The sequence below is a fragment of the Pipra filicauda genome, unplaced genomic scaffold, assembly GCF_003945595.2.
Source record: "Pipra filicauda isolate LSUMZ 115617 unplaced genomic scaffold, ASM394559v2 scaffold597_size247288_pilon, whole genome shotgun sequence".
Taxonomy (NCBI): domain Eukaryota; kingdom Metazoa; phylum Chordata; class Aves; order Passeriformes; family Pipridae; genus Pipra; species Pipra filicauda.
In genome coordinates, this window is record NW_024104750.1 from 207,604 (window position 1) to 214,313 (window position 6,710).

Sequence of the window (6,710 nt, forward strand, 5' to 3'; positions counted from 1 at the left end):
CTTGGGGAGAGGCTGTGCAGGCAATACCTTAATCCTCTGGTGTGCTTTGATGTCCTTATCCCCTTGTGCCTGTATTCCCTCCTGGACACTGTTTTTGTTGTGAACCCTTTCTCTCTTCCTGAGCTGGACTCAGGGTGTGTCCCCACAGGAGCCCTCCCCAGGGTGCAGAGTGTCCCGAACAATCCTTGCTGTCCCCAAAAGATTTGCACCTTCCAATGCAAGGCATGCAGGTTTTATGGAAATAATCCAAATGTGGCCTGCGAGAAAGTCATTATGTTTTTTCAAATGCTTTAGGGAAAAACCCCTCACAACAGGAACCAAATCCAGAAACAAATTATAGTGATGTCTTATGACCAAATAAACACCTCGCGAAGTGCAGAGAAGACTTGGACAAACACCTGGCTGGTCTTGAGCCATGTGCATAAAAACACTGCTTTCTTTAGGATTTAGGGGCCACTTCAGAGTGGGTGCATTCAGCACTAAACACACCCTCCTATCCCCTGCTTCCATCCCTGTACTCATTTCCACAGCTCCAAGCAGGCAGGAGATGGTTTTTGACATGGAGTGGTGTGTTAACAACCAGAAGCAGGTTAGCAAGGAAAATCTGTCAGTGATCCTGTAGGTATTGTTAGTGTTGAAAAATGAGAAGGGGGAGAGGAAAGCTGTGATTTACTGTGGTGTACTGCTAAAGCAGAATCGACTTCAGCTGCCACAAAGCTGACAAATCGATATGGAAGGCTTCTGAAATCAAACTTCAGTGAATATATTATATAAAGATAGTTTAGAACAGTTTGGAAAGGTGCCTTTTTTTTTTTTCTCCCTCCTTAGAAAGAAGCAAAAGGTTAATTTTTGTAGGAGCTCAACTTCGTTTTCAGCTGAGACTTGTTAATAATACGCAGGGTCATTGATCACCTGTAAAAGATGGTTAGAGACTGTCCTGGTCCTAAAGACATGAGCCTGAAGGGAAACTGCCACAAAGATTAAGTGATTTGCACAGGCAATAGTGATCAGTGGCAAAGCAAGATATGAAAGTCTGGTTTGGGAATTTGAAATCTTTATCAGTTTTACTGTTTCAAGGTAAGTTACACAGAACCGTACAATGGTTTGGGCTGGAAGGGACCTTTAAGACCATCTCCTTCCAACCCCTGCCATGGGCAGAGACACCTTCCACCAGCCCAGGGTGCTCCAAGCCCTGTCCAGCCTGGCCTTGGACACCTCCAGGGATGGGGCAGCCACAGCTTCTCTGGGCAACCTGTGCCAGGGCCTCCCCACAGAGCACAGAATCCCAGAATATGCTGAGCTGGAAGGGACCCACAAGGATCATCCAGTCCAACTCCTGGCCCTGCACAGGCCCATCCCCAAGAGTCACCCCCTGTGCCCCAGAGGATCAGCCAAACCCTCCTGGAGCTCTGGCAGCCTTGGGGCTGTGCCCACTGACCTGGGGAGCCTGGGCAGTGCCCAACCAGCCTCTGGGGGAAGAACCTTTGGCTGAGATCCAACCTGAGCCTGCCCTGACACAGCTCCAGCCATTCCCTGGCTTCTGTCCCTGGTCACCCTCCCTCACAGGGAGGAATTGCTTCCCAATATCCCATCTAACCTGCCCTCTGGCAGTGGGAAGCCATTCCTCCTTGTCCTGGGGCAAGGGGCTCTAAGCTCTCCCTGGAGCCTTCTCTTCTCCAGGCTGCCCAAGCCCAGCTCTCAGCCTGTTTCCAGAGCAGAGGGGTTCCAGCTCTGTGATCAACTTAGTGGCCTCCTCTGGACTTGTTCCTGCAGGCCCACAGAGCTGGATGCTGTGCTCCAGGTGGAGAGGAGAGGAGTAAGTCACCTCCCAGGGGTATGGATTGGGTGTGCTTTGACTGCAAACATTTCTGGGCATGGGTTTCCTATGAAAAGTCCCACTGAAAGTGTGTGCTAAAAAGCAGGATGGACTGGGATATGTGCTCCTCTGAGACACAAGGAGGCACAAGGCACAGTTATTTTTCTGCATAAATGATGAGGAATTTACATCAGAGCAGAGCCACCTAAATAATCTCATTGCTGAAAGATGCTGCTGAGGGGAGGTTGGTTTGCTTGGGCCTGGGAGGAGATCAGAGCAGCTCAGAGCACAGCTCAGAACTTCCAGCTCCGCCACATGGTTTAGGCAGGTTAATTGTGCCTTGGGACCTTGGCCAACCAATCTGATTAGTCAGGTACTTATTTATTCAACACTTATTTCTAACAATCCCAGGCAGATTAAAACCTGGCAAACACTGGCTGCTACAGCGAGTGATGCAGAGGATCATAAATGGAGCAAAATTAATCCAACTTCCTCTTGGAAACTTTGCAAATATGCATATTAAATCATGCTTGAATCACAAGGAATATAAAAAGTGCCTGTTCACAAAAACACGGTGCCCATTTACAACTTATGTACCCCATAAATCCATAGTTTACAAGGTATGTAAATCTTATGCAGGTCCACCTCCACAGTAAATCAGAATTAAGAGAATTTGTTGTGTGCCAGAAGCTACTTCATATTTCTCCACAGGCTGTTTTGTTAAAATATATCCTCCCAGAAAATCTGCCCTGTTTGGCAGGAGGGAGACCCTGCCCAAGGAAAAAATAAAATGAAGAAGAAATTCTGAAGGATGGCCCCTCAGATTTATATTTTTATTTGTATACTTCTGTATTTGTACAGACTCAAGGGATTCTTGTTTTTAAACATATTTAAGAGCTCCTGGGCTGCGAGCCAGGATGTCAAGCTTCTACTTTAATTATTTTTTTAGTGGTAAAAATAAATAAATACACCTGTACTAATGCTGAAAAAACCCAGAATATAAATGCTGAGGTGGGTTGGATGAGCCTGGGAAAATGTCCCCAGTTTTGTAGAATGCTCTTGCCTACAAAGAATGAAAATTTTATATAAATAAAGGGCATTGTGGTATGTCTGAAGGAAACATCTGAGTGCCTTGTACCTCTTTAAAAATAATAAACAGTTCCTGGATTCTTGTGATTTCATTTGTTACTTCAGCTCTACTCTACTTGGTTTTACCCTCAGCATTAAGTAGCTCACTTGTGCAATTAATCCTCCCACCTGCTCTGAGAGTTGTCTGGCTTGGTTTTACTTTGGGGGTCTGTTTTGTTTTGATTTTTTTGGGGGGAGAGGATGGGTTGTTCTGGGGTTTTTTGTGTGTGTGATGTGTTTGGTTTGTGGGTCTAGGTTTGGGATTTTTGTTTGGATTTGGGTTTGGGTTTTTCGTAGGTGGATTTTTTTTCTATTTGTTTTGTTGTTCTTGGGGATTTTTTGCTCTTTTAATTTTTGGGGGTGTGTGTGAAATGCCTCAGAGACAGAGTTGCTTACTTAAGGCAAGGAATTCTGTTGGTGATATTGAGACAGAATCACTAGTATTGTCATGGCAAGGTTGTTCTGATACTCCTCAGAATGCTTTTGAGTGTCTTAACTTTCTGTGCCTGGAAGAAGAAAAATAAACAACCCCTTGCTAATAGTTTTATACCAAGTATTGACAGTAACATGACCATGCTTTCTTTGAAACCAGGGTTTTTCAGGCTGGATTTTGGTTTTTTACCACCTTCAATGCTTTTGCAAGAGGGGGAAAGAACTCTTTCATGCTTTCCTACCTTAGGTTAAAGTCCGATTTTGCATTTAGAGCCCCTTTTTCCTCCAGGTGCACTGGCCAGGTGGGGGTTTTTTGTTTGATTAATCTGAATCAGGACGGGACCAACTCCAGGAAGAACAAGAGAACTTTCTCTAAGGGACTGGTGTTGCTAATGGCATAAATTGAGAACTGTATTCTCCTTCCACAAATGGGCAAGCAAAGGGATGTGCTGGAGTGAGGAACAGGCAGGAACTGGGCTGGAGAAAGCACAGAGGCTGAGACAGTGAGTAGCTTTAAGAATAATGTGCTTTATAACTTCTCATCCTCTTTCTCCTTTTAAATGAAAGTAGGTTCTTGTTGGCAATGTTATTTATTTCAAGATTTGTAACACTGGACTTCTGTTATGTTAAAGACCATAAGGACAGTTGAGATAAGTTTAAATTGCAGCCAAAGGTGTGACTGCCATGGAATGGTTGGTTGGGAGGGACCATCTCATTCCACCTCTGCCATGGGCAGGGACACCTTCCACTAGCCCAGGTTGCTCCAAGCCCCACCCAACCTGGGATGCTTCCAGGGATGGGGCAGCCACAGCTTCTCTGGGCAGAAGGTTTTGTTTCACCCCTCCTTTTTCTTCAGAAGAAAAAATTCAGTGTAAGTAATAAAAGAGAATATAGATAGAAAAAGAATCCTTCTTTGAACAATTTCAGAATTCACTTTCAAATTACCCATTTACTCTAAGGTTAAGTAAGTGAAAAGTGCTGCAGGGAGGTTTAGTACCCCAGGCAGTCCAGGGTCCTGCAGGAATTCATATCCTGATGCCTCTATCCCTAACTGCATCAGAGGCATCACTTACCTCATGGATTTTTCCCTGATCAGATTCTGTGCTGGAGTAAAAAGTTGAATCTCACATTCTGTGGTCTCTCAGGGTCTGTTTGCCTGTATAACCTCAGGTGTGTTGTGTCTGGAGTTGTTTTGTGTGGGCAAAGTGAACCTCTGAGGAGCACACTACTGTGAGCAGCATAAAGCCCGTGCTGTTGTGTGCACTGAGGCCAAGAGATGAACTCAAGAGGATTTAGGATTCCATTTGTTCTGCACAAGAGGAAAACACATAATTTAGGTGAGAATTAGGAGCAGGGAGCAAGGTAACATCCAGTTAAGCAAGGACCTGAATGGAAGTGAAATACAGAGATGGCATTAAGGGAATTTCCCTCTCTTTGGGTGTTGCCTTTGTCTCTATCTCATACGTCTGTATGAGGGGTAAAAGCAGGACAGAATGAGGGTTTGTGCTAGAACTGCCTTTTGGGGACTTGCACAGTAGATGGAATGTCCTGAAGTCTTCCCAGGTCACATTATGTTGAACTGTGCACACACCAGAGTTTGCTTCTAACCCAGCTCTGGTTTTGCCTCAGTACTGAGGAAAGGGGTGGGGAAAAGGTGCCGTGGCCTTTATAGCTGCATGCATTGATTTTAACGTGGGCGTTTTTGCCCCCCTATAGTGACACTGCTCACCTGCCTTTCAGTTGTACAGAGAAATGCCTGGTTTTAGTCTGCTGCTGACAGGCAGTTCTTCACCAGCTGAAAACTCTACCTGCTGGCAGAGCTGAGTCCCAGGGAAATCCCTGCCAGCTGCATATTGCAAATAAACATTATGGATTTTAATGAGTAGTTCCACGGCCACATAAACCAGCTGCCTGGAAGTAACACTGCTGCTGCTGCTGCTGCTGCCCATGGGTTCAGAAGAGAGCCCCTGACAAACTGGTGGGTCTCTTCCAACCCACAAATATTCTTATCCTGTGAGGATCATGTCCCCTGGTACACACTTTGCCAGCATCACTCATTGGTGATGTGGAAGGAGGTTCTCATATGTTGGTGACAAATAAATCATCTGCCATATAAAGCAGTGTAGTTAAGACTCAGAGCCTGCTTACAAAAAAATAAATAAGTTCATCAAGCACTTTCCAAGAACAGATTTTCTAATCTCTAAGCCAGTCCTTAAACCTTCGCCTCTAATTGATTTTATTCTTCTTGTGTTTGCATAAAGTAATAATTTTCCAATGTTCCTTTCTACCTTTAAATCACTTAATTTTTTTTTTTTTTTTTTTCAAAACATCAGTTCCTTCCTCCTTATTTCTCAAGAGGCTGCCACCTGGAACATCACATTTTGCTGCAGTCAGTTTTCAGAAGTACAAAATAAAGCATCTGTAAAAACAATACTGTTAAGTATGTGATAGATCATGTTCAGGGGGAATAAAATAAAACCAACCCCTACACTGGCAGTGCTGTTACTGATGGCAGAGTAGTGTGTTTTGTCATCTGTGTGGGCTGTGGTTGTTGTGAAGGAGGCATCCTTGTGCTACCAGGGCTGTCTCCCAGTTCTGCACCACTGGACACCATCAGCCCCAGCACCAGCGCCCAGGTGCCTGCCCCTGTCTCTTCAGCACCACAGACCAGCCACCGCCGTACCAACCGACAGACAACATGGGAGCAGTCTGTGCAAACTCCCTCACAGGAGACGAGCAGCTCCAGCCCTGAGAGTCAAGTAACATCGGGGTCATCCCACAGCACCTTCACAGAAACTGAGGACAGCAGCAGCTCCAGCAGTCGGGGGCCTGACCGCCGGCAAAACCACCCCCGCCGGCAACGTCGGGCCCAAAATCCACACTTTCGGTCCAGAAGTCCCCTGGACAGGACCCATGAGCCATCACCAAGTCCTGGGAGGCGCAGGCCCAGGCCGAGACCATCGGGGACATCCCGCAGGCGAAACCGCTCCCGCCTGCAACGTGAGACCCCAAATCCATCCGGCCGGTCCAGAAGTCGCCACGACAGGAGCCAGGTGAGAGCGCCCAGTGCTGGGAGGAGCAGCCGCAGCCGGGAAACATCAAGGACATCCCGAACACAAAATCGCTCCCGCCAACAACATCAGACCCCAAATCCATCTGGCCGGTCCAGAAGTCGCCGTGATAGAAACTGTGTGAGAGCACCAAGTGCTGGGAGCCGCATCCCCAGCCAGGAAGCATCAGGGACGTCCCGCAGGCGAAACCGCTCCCGCCAGCAACGTCAGACCCCAAATCCATCCGGCCGGTCCAGAAGTCCCATTGACAGGAACTGCACGCC